General features: G+C 39.2%; 1 long non-coding RNA gene across 2 annotated transcripts in view; it reads right to left on the bottom strand.

Moving 5' to 3' along the window:
* Positions 1-23,636, bottom strand: part of LOC309636256 — a 384,430-nt gene that overhangs the window by 334,307 nt on the left and 26,487 nt on the right. For both annotated transcript variants that reach the window (XR_014249326.1, XR_014249327.1), the window contains exon 2: positions 19,044-19,147. This is a non-coding gene — a long non-coding RNA (uncharacterized lncRNA). The remainder of the gene's footprint in view (positions 1-19,043; positions 19,148-23,636) is intronic.

The following is a 23,636-nucleotide window of genomic DNA, read 5'->3' as shown; positions in this document are numbered from 1 at the left end:
CAGCACGAAGCATTTACAGAAGAGGTGTCTGCACTCTCAGCGCCCCAAGAATGAGGAATGGGACAAAAGGCAGAGGAGGGGTTTGTCACTGGCAAAGCCCATTAAAAATTCCTGGGAGATAAAAATAAAATCTGGGCAATAAAATAAAGTCTAACCTTTTTTTCCTTTGTGCTTTGTCTAATTTCACTTGCTGCTAGGTTTCCACAGGCAGAGGTCCCACATCCAGCACTTCAGACCCGATTTCCTAGTGCAAAATGGCTGGGCCGACACCTCAGCTCGCGGGGCCCCGTGCAGACTATGAGACATAGAGCTTGAGCTCCAGCCAACCCGGCCCTCGAGAGCTCCGCCCCGTCCCTCCTGCTGACGCTGACGGGATCCCTACACAGCAGCCCGGCCCACAGCCCGCGGGGGAGCGCACGCTCTCACCTCTCCATTCTCTGATCAAAATAAAAAGTTTCCTTTGCTTCTGAACCAAAGTCAGTCTCGTTCTCTTGGCTCCAATGACACTGGGCAGGGGGACCCTTGTTGGGGCCGACTCTGCAGGATCAGTAACAGAAATTGAGACCATTGTAACTTCAATGAACAGATGTGTGAGCCAAACTGTAATTAACATAGAGCAGTGTATAAGGCTCGTGTAAGATAAGATGTTTCTAACACTTCCATTTGGTATTTCCATCAGTTTATTATAAGCAAGTTCAGTGGAGGGGTTTGTCTGATTTGTCAGGTCAAGTTTAGAGAAATTAAGTTATTTTTTTTCCAAGGATGTACATCTAATGATCTTGGCTGAAGCTTCAATCTTCTTTTGAATGCTTTTCCATTAAAAATGATACCACACTTTCAGCTCCCACATTTCTGAGGAATATAAAATCTTGTAACTTACTGTTATCAAAGGGGAAGGTGGGGGGAGGGATAATTTAAGATTTTGGGATTAACACATACACAACGCAATGTATAAAATACATAATCAACAGGGCCTACTGTATAGCACAGGGAACTACACTCAATATTTTGTACTAACCTATAAGGGGAAAGAATCTGAAAAAGAATAGATATCTATATCTACATCATCTATCAAGGCAAGATAAAATGTAACTTAAGAGAAGCTGAAGGTAACCGCTTCTGACCCCCAAGACTTCAATCACCTAAAGCTTGGACTCAGCCTACTGCCCAAGGCCCTTCATGAACATACATGCATGTACCCGCAGCTTAAAACTTCCCCAGTTTTGGGGTTCAGGGAGACTGATTTGGAAAGATCCCTGGTGTTATCCTTACTTGCAGGGGACCATTCCTACTGCTAAAACATGCCAGTCACACCCAGAGGGTGGTACACCGTCTGAACAGGAAGAGTTTGGAAAAGGCACCTAATCTCCTTATCTCCAGATGCTCGGGTTCCCCCCACCAGCCTCTTTCCGAAAACTCTCCCCACGTAAGGAAGTCAGCACCTTGAACATCCTGTTTGGCACAGTTTGGAATTTGTCCGGAGGATGAAGGGGAAGGGGGATAACAATGAGAGACAAGCCCTAGGTGTTTGGACAGGAAAATGCCACTCTAATTTCCGTTTAGTAAGAGGAATTGACCAAAAGCTCACCTTGCCCCAGAACCACAATAGAGCTTGAAGCAATCCTGCTGTTTTATTGTTAGTTTTCAAAGAAACAAGTTGAAAAATGGAGGTCAGGACCACTGCAATTCACAAACCTGCAGGGTTTAAATTAATACCTATTGTCGAAAAATCTCTTGAGATAAGTCAGCGAAAAGGATTTTAACGGATGGCAGAATTGCAGGAACAAGATTTCAAGGGGGAGATTGGTCTCGCCTGGAAAGCACATGGAAAGGGGCAGAACTTCAATGATGCCGTTGGCAAAAAGGGCGTATGCATTTTTCCTGAATATATTCAGGAAAAATGCATACGCCCTTTTTGACCAACCAAGCAGGCGCACCGTGCAAATCAACACTACAACGAGGTATCACTTCTCATCAGTCCGAAGGGCCATCTTCACAAAGTGTAAAAACAAGAAATGCAGGATAGGACGTGGAGAAAATGGAGGCTTTTTACACTGATTGTGGGAAGGTAAATTGCCAACGGCACTCCGCAGAAGTGTATTGTGTTTCCCCAGAAAATCTAAGAAACAAAGCTACAGAGCATATGGCACTGATGGGCATCTATCTTGGGAAAACCAAACCTCGACAGGACACAGGAACCACAACGTTTAGTGCTGGTCTGTTTACAGGAGTCTAGACTTGGATACAACCGAAATCTCCTTGGAAGGAAAACATGGATAAAGATGTGATACTTATGTACAATGGAATATTACTCAGCCATGAAATCAATGAAATAAGGCCAGTTGCAGCAACTCGGGGGTAATTAGGTACGATCATTCTCAGTGACATAAATCAGACAGAAAAAGAGACTTATCATAAGATATCAGTTTTAGGTGGAATATCAAAATTGCGACACATGAACTAAATGACAAAAGAGGCACAGAATCACAAATTAGAAAACACACTTATGACTGCTAGAATGCAAAGGTCGTTTGAGGTGAGGCATAAACCAAGAGTTTGAAATGAGTACAGATACCGTTCCATAGACCAAATAGGCAATCAACAAGGCTTACTCTAAAGCTCAAAGGACTGGACTCAGCACACTCTACACACCAGAAAAGAATATATACGACTGGTCAGAATCTGAAAAAGAATTTATCTATGTCTCTCTGTAAGTGAACCAAGTGGATGTAAAGCAGCAAGAAACACAGCACGAAAATCAGCTACACCCCATTATAAAAATAAATTACAAAAAAAAAAGACACTGAGTGAGAGATAAATTCTTACAGAATTCGTTCAGGGGCTGCGATGCAACCTGGATGGACCATCTCCACACTTGGGGAAGTCAGCACCTTCAACACCCTCTTTCGCACAGTTTGGAATTTCTCCGGAGGATGAACTGGGATGGGGGGAACAATGAGAGACAACGCCTAGGTGTTTGGACAGGCATATGCCACTGTAATTTCCAATGAGGAAGAGGCACTGACCAAAGGCTCAGCTTGCCCTTAGAACCAGCATAGGGCTTGAAGCAATCCTGCTGTTTGGTGGCCAGTTCCCAAAGAAACAAGTTGAAAAGTGTAGCTCAGGGGCACTGCAATTCAAAATCCTGCAGGATTGTAAAAGATACCTGTCGTGGAAAAATGCCTTGAGGTAAGTCACGAAAAAGGACTTGAAAGCAAGGCAGAATTGCAGGAACGGGATTTCAAGAGGGAGATTGGTCTCGCCTCGAAAGCACATGGAAAGAGGCAGAACTTCTTCAACGATGCCCTTGGCCAAAGAAGGCGTTTGCGTTTTTCCTGAATATATTCAGGCAAAACGCATATGCCCTCTTTGGCCAACCAAGCAGGCACGCGGTCCAAATTAACACTGCAAAGAGCTATCACTTCACATCAGTCCGAAGGGCCATCCTCACAAAGTGTGAAAACAAGAAATGCAGGATAGGGCGTGGAGAAAAGGGAGCCTTTTTATGCTGATTGTGGGAAGGTAAACTGCCAACGGCACTCTGCAGAAGTGTATTGTGTTTCCCAAAAAATCTAAGAAACAAAGCTACAGAGCATACGGAACTTCCACTGATGGGCATCTATCTTGGGAAAATCAAACCTCGACAGGACACAGGCACCGCAACCTTAAGTGCTGGTCTGTTTACAAGAGCCTCGACTTGGATACAACCAAAATCTCCTTGCAAAGAAACATGGATAAAGATGATGTGATATTTATGTACAATGGAATATTACTCAGCCATGAAATCAATGAAATAAGGCCAGTTGCAGCAACTTGGGAGTACTGAGGTACGATCATTCTTAGTGACATAAGTCAGACAGAAAAACAGACTTATCATACGATATCAGTTATAGGTGGAATATCAAAATTGTGACACATGAACTAAAGGACAATAGAAACACAGAATCACACAATTAGAAAACACACTTATGACTGCTAGAGTGCAAAGGTCGGTTGAAGTGAGGCATAAACCAGAAGTCTGAAATGAGCACAGATTCCGTTACATAGACCAAATAGGGAATCAACAAGACTTCCTGTAAAGCTCAAAAGACTGGACTCAGCACACTCTACACACCGGAAAAGATTACATAAGACTGGTAAGAATCTGAAAAAGAATTTATTGATGTCTGTCTGTAAGTGAATCAAGTGGATGTACAGCAACAAGAAACACAGCAGTGAAAATCAGCTACACTCCACTGTAGACATAAATTACTAAAACAAACAAACAAACAAACAAAAAACAAAGACAGTGAGTGAGAGATAAAACTTTACAGAATTCGTTCAGGGGCTGTGATGCAAACTGGATTGACCACATCTAGACACACAGCTGGATGGGACTTAAGGCTGGACACTCGAGGGGCTGAGAGGCTTGGTGAGGATGAGTCAGCAAATGCAGCCCCCTTAGAGTAATACTGCCTGGTCCCCATTCCATGGATCCAACATCTCCATTTGCAGGGGACCCTTCATACAGCTAAAACATGCATGGGACACCCAGAGGATGGTATAACGTCCGACCGGCAAGAGTTTGGAAAATGCACCTCATCTCCTCATCTCCTGGTCCTCAGGTTCTCACCTCGGGATTCTTTCCTAAAAATCTTCCCACTTCGGGAAGTCAGCTCCTTCAACACCCTGTTTCGCATAGTTTGGAATTGTTCTGGAGATGAAGCGGAAGGGGGGAAAACAGTGAGAGGCAAGACCTAGGAATTTGGACAAGCACATGCCACTTTAATTTCCAATTAGGAAGAGGAATTGACCAAAGGCTCAGCTTCCCCTCCAAACCAGAATAGGGCTTGAAGCAATCCAGCTGTTTTGTGGCCAGTTCCCAAAGAAACAAGTTGAAAAGTGTAGCTCAGGGGCACTGCAATTCACAGTCCTGCAGGGTTGTAAAAGATACCTAACATCGAAAAATGCCTTGAGGTAAGTCATGAGAAAGGTCTTGAAAGCAAGGCAGAATTGCAGGAACGAGATTTCAAGAGGTAGATTGGACTCGCTATTAAAGCACATGGAAAAGGGCAGAACTTCTCCAACTATGCCGTTGGCCAAAAAAGGTGTATGTTTTTTTCCTGAATATATTCAGGAAAAACGCATACGCCCTTTTTGGAGAACCAAACGAGCACTCAGTACAAATCAACACTACAAAGAGGTATCACTTCTCATCAGTCAGAAGGACCATCCTCACAACGTGTAAAAACCAGAAATCCAGGATAGGGCATGGAGAAAAGGGGGCCATGTACGCTGATTGTGGGAATACGAATTGCCAAGATCACTCTGGAGAAGTGTGTTGTGATTTCTAAATAGATCTAAGAAACAAAGCTACAAAGCATACGGCAATTCCACTAATGGGCGTTTTTCTTCGGAAAACCAAAACTCGACAGGACACAGGCAAACCAACGTTTCGTGCTGTTCTGTTTACAAGAGCCTCGACTTGGATACAACCGAAATTTCCTTTGAAGGAAAAGATGGATAAAGAAGATGTAATACTTACGTACAATGGAATATTACTCAGCCGTGAAATCAATGAAATAAGGCCAGTTGCAGCAACTCGGGTGGACTTAGTCCTAATCATTCTAAGTGAAATAAGTCAGACAAAAAAGAGACTTCTCATAAGATATCACTAATAGGTAGAATCTAAAAATGGCTACACATGAACTAAATTACAAAACAGAAACAAAGTCACATGTTTAGAAAACACAATTATGGCAGCTAAAGGGAAAGGTGGGGTGAGGCATAAACCAGAAGGTTGAAATTATCATAGATACCGTTCCATAGACCAAACAGGTAATTTACAAGACCTACTCTTGAACTGGAGTCAGCACACTCAAAGAACTGGAGTCAGCACACCCCAGTCACCAGAAAGAATATATATGACTGGTAAGAATCTGAAAAAGAATTTATTGATGTCTCTGTGAGTCAAGTCGATGTACAGCAGCAAGAAACACAACAATTGAAAATCAGCTATACCTCATTATAAAAATAAATTACAGAAAACAAAACAAAACAAAACTAAGACACTGAGAAAGAGAAATTCTAACAGAATTCGTTCATGGGCTGTGTTGCAACCTGGATTGACCACATCCAAACCCACAGCTAGGATGGGACCTAAGGCTAGACACTCGTCGGGCTGAGAGTCTTCGTGAAGATAGGCCAGCAAATGCAGCCCCTTGACAGTAATATGCTTGGTGCCCCTTCCATGACTCCCAAATCTCCAGGGGCAGGGGACCCGTCCTACAGCTAAAACATGCATTGGACATCCAGATCATGGTACACCATGTGACCGGGAAGAGTTTGGAAAAGGCACCTCATCTCCTCAACCCTCGGTGGTCAGCTTCCCCCCTCAAGCCTCTTTCCTAAAAATCTCCCCAATTGGGGAAATTAGCACCTTCAACATCCTGTTTCGCACAGTTTGGAATTTGTCTGGAGAATGAAGCAGAATGGGGGGAACCAATAAGGGACAAGCCCTAGGTTTTTCCACAGGCACATGCCACTCTAATTTCCAATAAGGAAGAGGATCTCACCAAAGGCTCACCTTGCCCCCGGAATCAGAGTAGGGCTTGAAGCAATGCTGCTGTTTTGTGTCCAGTTCCCCCCCCCCGCCAAAAGTTGAAAAATCCACCTCAGCGGCACTGCAATTTTCAAACCTGCAGTGTTGTCAATGATATCTATCATCAAAAAATATCTTGAGGAAAGTCATCGAAAAGGACTTGAAAGCAAGGCAGAATTGCAGGAGAGGGATTTCAAGAGGTAGATTGGACTCGCAATTAAAGCACATGAAAAGCAGCTGAACTTCGCCAATGATCCATTTGGCAAAAAAGGCGTATGCGTTTTTCCTGAATATATTCAGAAAAAACGCATACGTCCTTTTTTGTCAACCAAACAGGCGGGTGATGAAAATCAACACTTCTCATCAGTCAGATGGGCCATCCTCATAAAGTGTAAAAACCAGAAAAGCAGGACAGGGCGTGGAGAAAAGGGAGCCCTGTTTCGCTGATGGTGGGAACATAAATTGACAAGGGCCACTCTGGAGAAGTGTATTGTGTTTCCTAAAAAATCTAAAAAACAGAGCTACAGAGCATACGGCACTTCCACTCATGTGTGTATGTCTTGGGAAAAACAAAATTCGACAGGACACAGGGAACCCAAATTTTAGTGCATCTCTGTTTACAAGAGTCTCAAGTTAGATACAACCTAAATGTACTTGGAAGGAAAAATGGATAAAGAAGATGTGGTACTTATGAACAGTGGAATATTACTCAAAAATGAAATCAATGAAATAAATCCAGTTGCAGCAACTTGGGTGGACTTAGGTACGATCATTCTAAGTGACGTAAGTCAGACAGAAAAAGAGACTTATCATAAGGTATCACTTAGAGGTGTAACCTAAAAATGGCTACACATGAACTAATTAAAGAAGCGAAACAGAATCACACATTTAGGGCTTCCCTGGTGGCACAGTGGTTAAGAATTCAGCAGCCAATCAGGGGAAACAGGTTCAAGCCCTGGTCCGAAAAGATCCCACATGCCACAGAGCCACTACGCCCGTGTGCCACAAATACTGAGCCAGCGTTCTCGAGCTGGCAAGCCACAACTACTGAGGCTACGTGCCACAACTACTGAAGCCCGCACTCCTAGCACCCATGCTCTGCAACCAGAGAAGCCACCCAATGAGTAGCCTGTGCACCACAAGCAAGACCCAACGCAGCCAACTAATTAATTAATTAAAAAAAAATGTTGCCAGCTGACTTAGTGTCTGGTGAGGGCCAAATTTCTGATTTATAATGTGGGTCTTCTGGTTCTGCAATTAAATGATGTAATGGGCATACGATCTTATGTGTGCTACATTTATTAGGTCACTAATCTCATATTTGAGGTCTCTGGCCTCATGACCTAATCACCTCCCAAAAGCCCCACCTCCTAATACCATCAACAAGGGAGCTGGGTTTCAAAATTTGAAAATTAGAGGTACAAAAGGTTTATACCATAACAGGGACCACAGGGTTAATTTATTTTTCCTTTCATGTTAAAGGTTTTGCACATATATATTTATTATATAATCCTCAAACCCTTGTTTTTTTGTAAGATCCTTTTCCCGTATAGGCCAGTACAGAGCATTGAGTAGAGTTCCCTGTGCTATACAGCAGGTCCATACCAATACTTATCTATTTTATATATAGTAGTGTGTATATGTCAGTCCCATTCTCCCAATTTATCCCTCCCCCACTTATCCCCTGGTAACCATAAGTTTGTTTTCTATATCCATGACTCTATTTCTGTTTTGAAAATAAGTTCTTTTCTACATTTTTTTTTGTACAGTCCGCATATCATATGCGATATCATATGATATCTGTCTTTCTGTGTCTGACTTGCTTCACTCAGTATAACAATCTCTAAGTCCATCCATGTTGCTGAAAACCCTTAATTGTTAAGGATAGCTCTCATTTTTTTCCAGTGTCATCAGCAATTCTTTCTGGCAGACATGTGATAACACTTTTTAAACAGGGATATTGAGACCAAGGCTCCTGACCTGCAAACAAACAAAACATCATTCATATAGTGAAAACTTTGCGCATCAAAGGATGAAAGCACATGGTCTCTATCTTTTTGCACCCACTGCTGACAGAGGGCAGAGGAGTTTGACTCACTAACCTTCCTTATGTGTATCTCTTCCTAATGGGGTATTCCACCTAAAACTTATAAGAAGCGGGAATGCATCATGGAACACACCAATCTCTACTACAGATTCTGAAGCAGCAAAAAATGAAAAAAAAAATAAAAACATGATGAAATCATCCAAAGGGTTCTGTCTACATTGTTACAGTTGTCTCCCTCCCACTGTGAACCCTTTTCAAACCCTGTCACTTGAGCCTGTTTTTATTTTTTTCAACAACAATAATGTTAATCTGGAGTCACATGCTCCAGTAATATTACACTATCCCTTGTGCAAGTATATAGGGATTTGAGGAGCTATGGGAGGCTATCATGTGAGGTTGCCTAGAGTAATTAGGACATTTCATTTAATGTTGACTCTTCTCTCTAAGATGTCTGCTATCCTCTTCTTTTTGTAGCTACTAGCATTGAGAAAGTGAGCAAGATAAGGCCCTTCTCTTTTCCTGCCCATGAATGCAGCCGTGATTAACCCCACAGACTTTGGTGCTTCCAGAATCCCCTGAACCTACTGACCCTCCATGCATGGCATGACATAGATAAGGATGGTGACGTGTATACTTGTATAAAGCATGCTATAAAATTTTCGACTCTTCCCTTCCTCACAATTCCAAAGAATAGATTTCTTTGGATTTCTGTTTAATGCTGCTTGAGTTGGTACATAAGTTGAGGGAGGTATCAGGGCACACCAAAAGAGAGGGTAGCTGGACAGAAAATACAAGCAGGTATATTTCTGTGTAGTTTCAAACAGCTTATTTGCTACATAAACCATGGTGTTATGTTGACCCTTCCTCTTTCTACTAGTAGTACAACAAACAAATATAAAGGATATTTAGGCAGCTTGTTTTATCCCAACCTCTCACAATTGATCTGCATTCACATATAGTACAATGAAGGGCCCTTACTACCATCTTACCCAATACTACAGAACCAGAGAATGTCCAAATTTTTCCAGGGATTATTTTCATATTCCCCAATCAGGCCTATGAAGGAATCTTACCTATTCTGTTTAATGAAGTCATATCTCGCATGGAACCCATCATCACCAATACTGGAAAGAAATTTGAAGGGTCTTAGATTTTACCATATTTGAAATTCCAATATTTTAGCCTGACACGTTTTTGGATTTTAGAAAAAAATATTTTAAATGAGACAAAAAATCATTTTTATGACACAAACAGACAGCGATAGTTTTCTATTTTTATCTGTTCCAATTGCACAAAAAAGTCTCATGGGGTGATGTAAAGTAGTCCTGTTGGATGCTGTGCATGTGTAAGTATGGATTAAAGCTTAGGAATCTTACGATTCAGTCACCTGAAACTTTTTTTTTTCAGGGTTCTTACATTTTTTATTACACTTATTATTAGGTATATGATGTTTTGATGATAATGTAGATGGCATTTTTTTTCACACACACACTGTATTTTATTTTTACAAGAGATAAATAGACTGACACCAAGCATTGTACATGGATGACCACAAAAAAAGCAACAATGATTGCAATTACCAAACATGAAGCACACTCATACTATGTCATAATATTGACATTCAGTGCAGTAATCCTCCTCTGTAACAGCTCCTTTACTTTGCAATGAAAATTGATTTGTATATTCTTTGCCTCTGAGTCCTTGTGGGATTTTTTTTTATTCAAACAGAAAGTCACAAAAATTATACTCATCCTCATCAGTTCACTCAGTCCAATGTAATTAATTTTTTTTCATCTTGATCTTTTGTTAGCACTTTTATGAGTTCATCAGTTTTTCATTAGAGTTCTGAAAATGCTTATTCATTCAGTTCAGCAGTACAGTCAGTTACCAGAAAACTGTACTTGTCAGAGTCTTTTCCATGAATTTCTTGAAGATGAAACCTTTTATAGGAACATATTTGCAAAAGCATCAGAGTACACCCAGAACTGTCTGTAAATGACAAAAGACTTAAAAATGACCACGGTTCAAGATTTGATGAAAGATCATAATAATGCAGTTGACAAGAAAATTAGTTATTTCTGAGATATACATTTTAAAGTAATAACTAGGATTATGACTTATAACATTATACCAGAACATATAAGATTTTTAGAAATTTCATGTAATGTCTGAAACATTTATATTAACATATTTCCATACAAATAACCCAATAAAAGTTTAGTATTAGTTGTTTGTTTGATTTTTTATACTGCAGGTTCTTATTAGTCATCAATTTTATACACATCAGTGTATACATGTCAATGCCAATTGCCCAATTCAGCACACCACCATCCCCACCCCACCGCAGTTTTTCCCCCTTGGTGTCCATATGTCTGTTCTCTACATCTGTGTCTCCACTTCTGCCCTGCAAGCCGGCTCATCTGTACCATTTTTCTAGGTTCCACATACATGCGTTAATATATGATATTTGTTTTTTTCTTTCTGACTTACTTCACTCTGTATGACAGTCTCTAGATCCCTCAACGTCTCAACAAATGACTCAATTTCGTTCCTTTTTATGGCTGAGTAATATTCCATTGTATATATATACCACAACTTCTTTATCCATTCGTCTGTTGATGGGCATTTAGGTTTCTTCTGACCTGGCTATTGTAAATAGTGCTGCAATGAACATTGTGGTGAATGTGTCTTTTTGAATTATGGTTTTCTCTGGGTATATGCCCAGTAGTGGGATTGCTGGGTCATATGGTAATTCTATTTTTAGTTTTTTAAGGAACCTCCATATTGTTCTCCATAGTGGCTGTATCAATGTACATTCCCACCAACAGTGCAATAGGGTTCCCTTTTCTCCACACCCTCTTCAGCATTTGTTGTTTGTAGATTTTCTGATGATGTCCATTCTAACTGGTGTGAGGTGATACCTCATTGTAGTTTTGATTTGTATTTCTCTAATAATTAGTGATGCTGAGCATCTTTTCATGTGCTTCGTGGCCATCTGTATGTCTTCTTTGGAGAAATGTCTATTTAGGTCTTCTGCCCATTTTTGGATTGGCATGTTTGTTTCTTTAATATTGAGCTGAATGAGCTGTTTATATATTTTGGAGATTAATCCTTTGTCCGTTGATTCGTTTGCAAATATTTTCTCCCATTCAGAGGGTTGTCTTTTCATCTTGTTTATGGTTTCCTTTGCTGTGCAAAAGCTTTGAAGTTTCATTAGGTCCCATTGGTTTATTTGTATTTTTATTTCCATTACTCTAGGAAGTGGATCAAAAAAGATCTTACTGTGATTTATGTCAGAGTGTTCTTCCTATGTTTTCCTCTAAGAGTTTTATAGTGTCCAGTCTTACATTTAGGTCACTAATCCATTTTAAGTTTATTTCTGTGTATGGTGTTAAGGAGTATTCTAATTTCATTCTTTTACATGTAGCTGTCCAGTTTTCCCAGCACCACTTATTGAAGAGACTGTCTTTTCTCCATTGTATATCTTTGCCTTTGTCATAGACTAGTTGACCATAGGTGTGTGGGTTTATCTCTGGGCTTTCTATCTTGTTCCATTGATCTATGCTTCTATTTTTGTGTCAGTACCACATTGTCTTGATTACTGTAGCTTTGTAGTATAGTCTGAAGTCAGGGAGTCTGATTCCTCCAGCTCCGTTTTTTTCCCTCAAGACTGCTGTGGCTATTCGGGGTCTTTGTGTCTCCATACAAATTTTAAGATGATTTGTTCTAGCTCTGTAAAAAATGCCACTGGTAATTTGATAGAGATTGCATTGAATCTGTAGATTGCTTTGGGTAGTATAGTCATTTTCACAATACTGCTTCTTCCAATCCAAGAACATGGTATATCTCTCCATCTGTTGGTATCATCTTTAATTTCTTTCATCAGTGTCTTATAGTTTTCTGCATTCAGGTCTTTTGTCTCCCTAGGTAGGTTTATTCCTAGGTATTTTATTCTTTTTGTTGCAATGGTAAATGGGAGTGTTTCCATAATTTCTCTTTCAGATTTTTCCTCATTAGTGTATAGGAATGCAAGAGATTTCTGTGCATTAATTTTGTATCCTGCAACGTTACCATATTCATTAATTAGCTCTAGCAGTTTTCTGGTGGCAGTTTTAGGATTCTCTATGTATAGTATCATGTCATCCGCAAACAGTGACAGTTTTACTTCTTCTTTTCCAATTTGTATTCCTTTTATTTCTTTTTCTTCTCTGATTGCCGTGGCTAGGACTTCCAGAACTATGTTGAATAATAGTGGTGAGAGTGGACATCCTTGTCTCGTTCCTGATCTTAGAGGAAATGCTTTCAGTTTTTCACCATTGAGAATGATGTTTGCTGTGGGTTTGTCATATATGGCCTTTATTATGTTGAGGTAGGTTCCCTCTATGCCCACTTTCTGGAGAGTTTTTATCATAAATGGGTGTTGAATTTTGTCAAAAGCTTTTTCTGCATCTATTGAGATGATCATATGGATTTTATTCTTCAATTTCTTAATATGGTGTATCACATTGATTGATTTGCATATATTGAAGAATCCTTGCATCCCTGGGATAAATCCCACTTGATCATGGTGTATGATCCTTTGAATGTGTTGTTGATTCTGTTTGCTAGTATTTTGTTGAGGATTTTTGCGTCTATATTCATCAGTGATATTGGTCTGGAATTTTCTTTTTTTGTAGTGTCTTTGTCTTGTTTTGGTATCAGGGTGATGGTGGCCTCATAGAATGAGTTTTGAAGTGTTCCTTACTCTGCAATTTTTTGGAAGAGTTTGAGAAGGATGGGTGTTAGTTCTTCTCTAAATGTTTGATAGAATTCACCTGTGAAGCCATCTGGTCCTGGACTTTTGTTTGATGGAAGATTTTTAATCACAGTTTCAATTTCATTACTTGTGATGGGTCTGTTCATATTTTCTATTTCTTCCTGATTCAGTCTGGGAAGGTTATACTTTTCTAAGAATTTGTCCATTTCTTCCAGGTTGTCCATTTTATTGGCATAAAGTTGCTTGTAGTAGTCTCTTAGGATGCTTTGTATTTCTGTGGTGTCTGTTGTAACTTCTCCTTTTTCATTTCTGATTTTATTGATTTGAGTCCTCTCCCTCTTTTTCTTGATGAGTCTGGCTAATGGCTTATCAGTTTTGTGTATCTTCTCAAAGAACCAGCTTTTAGTTTTATTGATCTTTGCTATTGTTTTCTTTGTTTCTATTTCATTTATTTCTGCTCTGATCTTTATAATTTCTTTCCTTCTGCTAACTTTGGGTTTTGTTTGTTCTTCTTTCTCTAGCTTCTTTAGGTATAAGGTTAGATTGTTTACTTGGGATTTTTCTTGTTTCTTTAGGTAGGCTTGTATAGTTATAAACTGCCCTCTTAGAACTGCTTTTGCTGCATCCCATAGGTTTTAGGTCGTCATGTTTTCATTGTCATTTGTCTCTAGGTATTTTTTGATTTCCTCTTTGATTGCTTCAGTGATCTCTTGGTTATTTAGTAACGTATTGTTTAGCCTTCATGTGTTTGTGTTTTTTACGTTTTTGTCCCTGTAATTCATTTCTAATCTCATAGCATTGTGGTCAGAAAAGATGCTTGATATGATTTCAATTTTCTTAAATTTACTGAGGCTTGATTTGTGACCCAAGATGTGATCTATCCTGGAGAATGTTCTGTGCGCACTTGAGAAGAACGTGTAATCTGCTGTTTTTGGATGGAATCTCCTATAAATATCATTTAAAGCTATCTGGTCTATTGTGTCATTTAAAGCTTCTGTTTCCTTATTTATTTTCATTTTGGATGATCTGTCCATTGGTGTAAGTGAAGTGTTAAAGTCCCCCACTATTATTGTGTTACTGTCAATTTCCTCTTTTATAGCTGTTAGCAGTTGCCTTATGTATTGAGATGCTCCTATGTTGGGTGCATATATAATGATAATTGTTATATCTTCTTCTTGGATTGATCCCTTGATTATTATGTAGTGTCTTTCCTTGTCTCTTGTAACGTTCTTTATTTTAAAGTCTATTTTATCTGATATGAGTAGAGCTACTCCAGCTTTCTTTTGATTTCCATTTGCATGGAATATCTTTTTCCATCCCCTCACTTTCAGTCTGTATGTGTCCCTAGGTCTAAAGTGGGTCTCTTGTAGACAGCATATATATGGGTCTTGTTTTTGTATCCATTCAGCAGGCCTGTGTCTTTTGGTTGGAGTATTTACTCCATTTACGTTTAAGGTAATTATCGATATGTATGTTCCTATGACCATTTTCTTAATTGTTTTGAGTTTGTTTTTGTAGGTCCTTTTCTTCTCTTGTGTTTCCCACTTAGAGAAGTTCCTTTAGCATTTGTTGTAGATCTGGTTTGGTGGTGCTGAATTCTCTTAGCTTTTGCTTGTCTGTAAAGCTTTTGATTTCTCCATCAAATCTAAATGAGATCATTGCCAGGTAGAGTAATCTTGGTTGTAGGTTCTTCCCTTTCATCACTTTAAGTATATCATGACACTCCCTTCTGGCTTACAGTATTTCTGCTGAGAAATCAGCTGTTAACCTTATGGCAGTTCCCTTGTATGTAATTTGTTGTTTTTCCCATGTTGCTTTCAATAATTTTTCTTTGTCTTTAATTTTTGCCACTTTGATTACTATGTGTCTCGGCATGTTTCTCCTTGGGTTTATCCTGTATGGGACTCTCTGTGCTTCCTGGACTTGGGTGGCTATTTCCTTTCCCATGTTAGGGACGTTTTCGGCTATAATCTCTTCAAATATTTTCTCTGGTCCTTTGTCTCTCTTTTCTCCTTCTGGGACCCCTAGAGTGTGAATGTTGTTGCATTTAATGTTTTCCCAGAGGTCTCTTAGGCTGTCTTCATTTCTTTTCATTCTTTTTTCTTTAGTCTGTTCCGCAGCAGTGAATTCCACCATTCTGTCTTCCAGGTCACTTATCCGTTCTTCTACCTCAGTTATTCTGCTATTGATTCCTTCTAGTGTAGTTTTCATTTCAGTTATTGTATTGGTCATCTCTGTTTGTTTGTTCTTTAATTCTTCTAGGTGTTCGTTAATCATTTCTTGCATCTTCTCAATCTTTGCCTCCATTCTTATTCCAAGGTCCTGGATCATCTTCACTATCATTATTCTGAGTTCTTTTTCTGGAAGGTTGCCTATCTCCACTTCATTTAGTTGTTTTTCTGGGTTTTTTTCTTGTTCCTTCATCTGGTGTATAGCCCTCTGCCTTTTCATCTTGTCTATCTTCCTGTAAATGTGGCTTTTGTTCCACAGGCTGCAGGATTGTAGTTTTTCTTGCTTCTGCTGTCTGCCCTCTGGTGGTTGAGGCTATCTAAGAGGCTTGATGGGAGGCTCTGGTGGTGGGTAGAGCTGACTGTTGTTGTGGTGGTCAGAGCTCCGTAAAACTTAATCCACTTGACTGTTGATGGGTGGGGCTGGGTTCCCTCCCTGTTGGTTGTTTTGCCTGAGGCAACCCAGCACTGGAGCCTACCTGGGCTCTTTGGTGGGGCTAATGGCAGACTCTGGGAGGTTGACGCCAAGGAGTAAGTCCCAGAACCTCCGCTGCCAGTGTCCTTGTACCCACGGTGAAAGAGAGCCAGCCCCCGCCTCTGCAGGAGACCCTCCAACACTAGCATGTAGGTCTGGTTCAGTCTCCCCCTGGGTCACTGCTCCTTCCCCCGGGTCCCGATGCACACACTATTCCATGTGCGCCCTCCAAGAGTGGGGTCTCTGTTTCCCCCAGTCCTGTCAAAGTCCTGCAATCAATTCCCACTAGGCTTCAAAGTCTGATTCTCTAGGAATTCCTCCTCCCATTGCCAGACCCCCAGGTTGGGAAGCCTGACGTGGGACTCAGAACCTTCACTCCAGTGGGTGGACTTCTGTGGTGTAAGTATTTGCCAGTCTGTGAGTCACCCACCCAGGAGTTATGGGATTTGATTTTACTCTGATTGCGCCCCTCCTACAGTCTTACTCTGGCTTCTCCTCTGTCCTTGGACGTGGGGTATCCTCCTTGTTGAAGTCCAGTGTCTTCCTGTCAATGATTGTCCAGCAGCCAGTTGTGATTCTGGTGCTCTCGCAAGAGGGAGTGAGAGCACGTCCTTCTACTCCGCCATCTTGGTTAATCTCCTCAGTCACCTGAAACTTTTAAAGTAGGGTGCAACAATACTGTCCAACATTTGAACAGAGTAAGATACTGTCTTTATTTTATTTGTCAGGTAATTAATCTGTCATTTGCCCCCAGGAGAGAAACAACTGGCATCTTCCATCAATGTGTTGTACAAAAATCTTTGAACAGAGAGTGCAAGCAGAGGCCAATACAGGATGTGAAAAAAAAAATGAGAGACCCTTGTGGCATTTTCTCTTAACTTATTGTAATCTCCCATTTAAAATGTGGGAATAATCAGTCTTCTGAGGAAAAAGGCCCAAGGAAGGTTTTGCTTTTGTGGAATAATGGGATTGCTAAAGATTTCAGGAGGTAAGAAGAATTGGTGAGAATGACCATGAGACATCAGAGAAAAGTCAGATCCATGGATGAAGTGATGTTTACCTCTGTGAATCAATGAGAGGTAGGAGCAAATGAAAAGAAAGTTGAATACAACATTTTATAAATAAATGTAACATTTCAGCTGTCCTAGAAAAAATTAATTTTCACTATGATACAAAATATTTAGTTTAGAACGTTAACTTAAATTTAAAGCTTAATAATTAGATTTCTTGAAGAAACGAAAACATCTTTGTAGTTTAGAATAAATAATGTTCTCTGCTACAGGTAAGAAGACTACATAAATAAATAGAAATATGACTAAATAAGTAAATAAATAAAGAGGAAAATAACAAATTAGATGTTATTAACATTAAAAACTGACAATCATCTGAAGAAAGAGAAGGAGTCACAGAAAGAGAGAAGAATTCATATCAAACATATATAAAAACCTCCTAAATAAGAAGACTTCAGATGTTAAAAAAAAAGTCTTCAATAAGAAGATAATGTAATAGCAAAAATGGGGAAAATATACCAAAATATATTTCAAAAAAGAGAGTACAGAATGTTAAGTAACCATATCAAAAGATGCTTGCCTTCTTAGTAGTGAATTAAATGCAAAAACGTTATACCTGGAATTATCACTCACCAACCAGAAAGTTCAAATGAAAATGACCGGTATTATCAAGTTTGAAAAGAATGTGTATAATCCTTGAATCTCATTCACTGCTGCTGAGGATGAAAATTCATACAAATGTTTTGAAATTATTTAGAAGTGTCTAAAAAGATAAACACATGAAAGCTATAACTCGAAAATTTTACTACTACATGTATACTGAACAATAATTTATAAACATACCACCAAAGCTCAAGTTCTAGAATTTATATACCAGTGGTATTCTCAACAGACACAAACTAAAAATCACTCATATTGTAATACACATTGTAATAAATTGATTAGTTAAATGTTTACACTATGGAATCCTATGCAACAGTGTCAATACATGATCACAACAACAGGCAACCATATAGGTATATTCACAAACAACGTAAGGAATAAAAAAGCCCTATCCAAAGTGGTTATACTGTGTCATAACATTTATATAAATACAAAATACAGGTAAAGTGATCTTTTTGTTACATACCAGAACAATAGTAATCCTTAAGGGGAGTCACTAGAATGGGACCAGGGGGCCTCTGAGTGTCTGGCATTTTCTATATCTTTATCTAGAAGCTAGGTATAGAGTGTATTCAGATTCTGAATTTTCTGATATTTGTCATTTCCTTACAAACCATGCATGTTTTTCGTTGTTTTTTATACATAACAAAAAGTAAAAAATTTGGACTGGGGAAGGTAATTATATTAGTACTTTAATATCCATGTTTTTCAAAGTAGAAGTGAAAGGTATTAAACACTTGACATTGTGATTACTTCTTAAGAGTAAGCTGAAAATTTGAGATAAATAAATAAGACATACTTCTTCATATATAATCCTCAAAGAGGAGGGGTAGAAAGGAGTATTATTTTTTTTCTTTAATACAAAATCGTTAAGATAGAAAATAATGAAAACAGACTAAGTTTAAAAAAGAGCACACTGGACTTCCTTGGTGGCACTGTGGATAAGAATTTACCTGCCAATGCAGGGGACAGGGGGCCAAATCCTGGTCTGGGAGGATCCCACATGCCGCAGAGCAACTAAGCCCATGTGCCACAACTACTGAGCCTGAGATCTAGAGCCCACAAGCCACAACTATTGAGCCTGCATGACACAACTACTGAAGCCCATGCACCTAGAGCCCATACTCCACAACAAGAGAAACCACCTCAAGGAGAAGACCGTGCACCACAATGATGAATAACCCCCACTCGACACAGCTAGAGAAAGCCCTGTGCTGCAATGAAGACTCAACACAATGAAAAGTAAATAAAATTAAATCTTTTGATTTCTGAGATGACTCTCACGTGGCTGTAGTTGGAGGCCTCAGTTCCTTGCCACATGTATCTCTCCATAGGGCTGCTTGAGTGTCCTCATGACATGGCAGCTGGCTTACCCCAGGATGAGTGATCTAGCAGAAAACAAATCAGAAGCTGCAATGTCTTTTATTATCTACCTTTGGAAGCTGCACTTTGTCATTTCTGCAATGTCTTATTAGTTAAACACTCAGCCCTTTTCAAGTGTGAGGGGTCACACAGGTGCATGATGACTGAGAGATAATTAGGGGATGATTAGAGCCATCTTGGAGGCTGGCTACCAAAGTGGCTGACTCGCCAAAGACTGAATTTTGTTTTCTTCACTTCTGGAGAGAAAATGGTTAGTGAATTGCATTGGTGGTCTTTGAGATGTACAAAAGCTACTTCTTGCTCTCACCCCCCAGCCGTGTGGCTGAAGAGTTTTGGTGCTCCGGCCACGTGTCAGGCCTGTGTCTCTGAGGTGGGAGAGCCAAGTTCAGGACGTTGGTGTACCAGAGACCCCTGGCACCATGGAATATCAAACAGCAAAAGCTCTCCCAGAGATCTCCATCTCAATGCTAAAACCCAGCTCCACTCCAAGACCAGCAAGCTCCTGTGGTGAACACCCTATAGAAAACAACTAGCAAGACAGGAACACAGCCCCACTCATTATCAGAATGGCTGCTTAAAATCATAATAAGGTCACAGACACCCCAAAACTCACCACCGGAGGCGGACCTGCCAACCAGAAAGACAAGATACAGCCCAACCCACCAGAACACAGGCACTAGTCCCTTTCACCAGGAAGCCTACACAACCCACTGAACCAAACTTAGCCACTGGGGGCAGACACCAAAAACAACAGGAACTACGAACCAGCAGCCTACAAAAAGGAGGCCCCAAACACTGTAAGTTAAGCAAAATGAAAAGACAGAGAAACACAAAGCAGATGAAGGAGTAAGGTAAAAACCCACCATACCAAACAAATGAAGAGGAAATAGGAAGTCTACCTGAAAAATAATTCAGAGTAATGATAGTAAAGATGATCCCAAATCTTGGAACTAGAATGGAGAAGATAAAAGAAACGTTTAACAAGGACCTAGAAGAACAAAAGAGCAAACAATGATGAACAACACAATAAGTGGAATTAAAAATTCTCCAGAAGGAAACAATACCAGAATAACTGAAGTAGAAGAATGGATAAATGACCTGGAAGATAAAATAGTGGAAATAAATACCGCAGAGCAGAATAAAGAAAAAACAATAAAAAGAATTGAGGACAATCTGAGACACCTCTGGGACCACATTAAACACAAAAACATTCAAATTATAGGGGTCCTAGAAGAAGAAGAGAAAAAGAAAGGGACTGAGAAAGTATTTGAAGAGATTATAGTTGAAAACTTCCCTAATATGGGAAAGAAAAGAGTTAATCAAGTCCAGGAAATGCAGAGAGTCCCATACAGGATAAATCCAAGGAGACACACGCCAAGACACGTATTAATCAAACTATCAAAAATTAAATACAAAGAAAAAATATTAAAAGCAGCAAGGGAAAAACAACAAAGAATATAGAAGGGAATCCCCATAAGGTTAACAGCTGATCTTTCAGCAGAAACTCTGCAAGCCAGAAGGGACTGGCAGGACATATTTAAAGTGATGAAAGGGAAAAACCTACAACCAGGATTACTCTACCAAGCAAGGATCTCATTCAGATTTAACAGAGAAATTAAAAACTTTATAGACAAGCAAAAGCTAAGAGAATTCAGCACCACCAAACCAATTATACAACAAATGCTAAAGGAACTTCTCTAGGCAGAAAACACAAGAGAAGGAAAATACCTGCAATAACGAACCCAAAAACATGAAGAAAATGGTAATAGGAACATACATATCAATAATTACCTTAAATGTAAATAGATTAAATGCTCCAACCAATAGACACAACTGGCTGAATGGATCTAAAAACACGACCTGTATATATGCTGTCTACAAGAGACCCACTTCAGACTGAGGGAAACATACAGTCTGAAAGTGAGGGGATTGAGAAAGATATTCCATGCAAATGGAAATCAAAAGAAAGCTGGAGTAGCAATTCTCATATCAGACAAAATAGACTTTAAAATAAAGACTGTTACCAGAGACAAACAAGAACACTACATAATGATCAAGGAATCAATGAAGAAGAAGATATAAAAATTGTAAATATTTATGCACCAAATATAGGAGCACCTCAATACATAAGGCAAATGCTTACAGCCATAAAAGGGGAAATTGACAGTAACACTATCATAGTGGGGGGCTTTAACACCTCACTTACACCAATGGACAGATCATCCAAACTGAAAATAAATAAGGAAACACAAGCTTTAAATGATACATTAAACAAGATGGACTTAATTGATATTTATAGGACATTCCATCCTAAAACAACAGAATCCACTTTCTTCTGAAGTGCTCATGGAACATTCTCCAGGATAGATCATATCTTGAGTCACAAATCAACCCTTGGTAAATTGAAGAAAATTGAAATCATATCAAGTATCTTTTCCGACCACAACGCTATGAGACTAGATATCAACTACAGGAAAAAATCTGTAAAAAAATAGAAACACATGGAAGCTAAACAATAGACTACTTAATAACCAAGAGATCACTGAAGAAATCAAAGAGGAAATAGAAAAATACCTAGAATCAAATGACAATGAAAACATGACGACCCAAAACCTATGGGATGCAGTGAAAGCAGTTCTAAGAGGGAAGTATATAGCAATATAATCCTACCTTAAGAAACAAGAAACATCTCAAATAAACAACCTAACTTTACAGCTAAAGCAATTAGAGAAAGAAGTGTAAAAAAAACCCCAAGTCAGCAGAGGAAAGAAATCGTAAATATCAGATCAGAAATAAATGAAAAAGAAATAAAGGAAACAATAGCACAGATCATTAAAACTAAAAACTGGTTCTTTGAGGAGATAAACAAAATTGATAAACCATTAGCCAGACTCATCAAGAAAAAAAGGGAGAAGACTCAAATCAATAGAATTTGAAATGAAAAAGGAGAAGTAACAACTGACACAGCAGAAATACAAAGAATCATGAGAGATTACTACAAGCAACTCTATGCCAATAAAATGGACAACTTGCAAGAAATGGACAAATTCTTAAAAACCACAATGTTCCGAGACTGAACCAGGAGGAAATAGAAAATATAAACAGACCAATCACAAGCACTGAAATTTAGACTGTGATTAAAAATCTTCCAACAAACAAAAGCCTAGAACCAGATGGCTTCAAAGGCAAATTCTATCAAACATTTAAGGAAGAGCTAACACCTATCCTTCTCAAACACTTCCAAAATATACCAGAGGGAGGAACACTCCCAAACTCATTCTATGAGACCACCATCTCCCTGATACCAAAACCAGACAAAGATGTCTCAAAGAAAGAAAACTACAACCAATATCACTGATGAACAGAGATGTAAAAATCCTCAACAAAATATTGGCAACAAGAATCCAACAGCACATTAAAAGGATCATACACCATGATCAAGTGGGATTTATCCCAGGGATGCAAAGATTCTTCAATACACGCAAAACAATGTGATACACCATATTAACAAACTGAAGGATAAAAACCATATGATCATCTCAATAGATGCAGAAAAAGCTTTGGACAAAATTAAACACTGATTTATGATAAAAATCCTCCAGAAAGTAGGCATAGAGGGAACTTTCCTCAATATAATACAGGCCATATATGACAAACCCACAGCCAACATTGTTCTCAATGGTGAAAAACTGAAATCATTTCCACCAAGATCAGTAACAAGACAAGGTTGCCCACTCTCACAACTAAAATTCAACACAGTTTTGGAAGTTTTTGCCACAGCAATCAGAGAAGAAAAAGAAATAAAAGGAATCCAAATTGGAAAAGAAGAAGTTAAGCTCTCACTGTTTGCAGATGACATGATACTATACATAGAGAATCCTAAAGAGGCTACCAGAAAACTACTAGAGCTAATCAATGAATCTGGTAAGTAGCACGATACAACATTAATGCACAGACATCTCTTTCATCCCTATACACTAAGGAAGAAAAGTTTGAAACAGAAATTATGGAAACACTCCAACTTACCACTGCAACACAAAGAATAAAATACCTAAGAATAAACCTACCTAAGGAGACAAAAGACCTGTACTCAGAAAACTATAAGACACTGATGGAAGAAATCAGATGACACTAACAGCCGGAGAGATATACCATGTTCTTGGATTGGAAGAATCAACATTGTGAAAATGACTATATTACCCAAAGCAATCTACAGATTCAATGCAATCTCTATCAAACTACCAATGGCATTTTTCAGAGAAATAGAACAAAAAAATTCATAATTTGTATGGAAACACAAAAGACCCCGAATAGTCAAAGCAATCTTGAGAAGAAAAACAAAGCTGGAGGAATCAAGCTCCCTGACTTCAGACTATACTACAAAGCTGCAGAAATCAAGACAGTAAGGTACTGGCACAAAAACAGAAATACAGATCAATGGAACAGGAGAGAAAACCCAGAGATAAACCCATGCACATATGGTCACCTTATTTT

The sequence above is a fragment of the Balaenoptera borealis genome (assembly GCF_965194805.1).
Source record: "Balaenoptera borealis genome assembly, chromosome: 10".
Classification (NCBI taxonomy): domain Eukaryota; kingdom Metazoa; phylum Chordata; class Mammalia; order Artiodactyla; family Balaenopteridae; genus Balaenoptera; species Balaenoptera borealis.
Note: the sequence above shows the minus strand (reverse complement) of the source record. Positions and strands in the feature narration are given on the sequence as shown.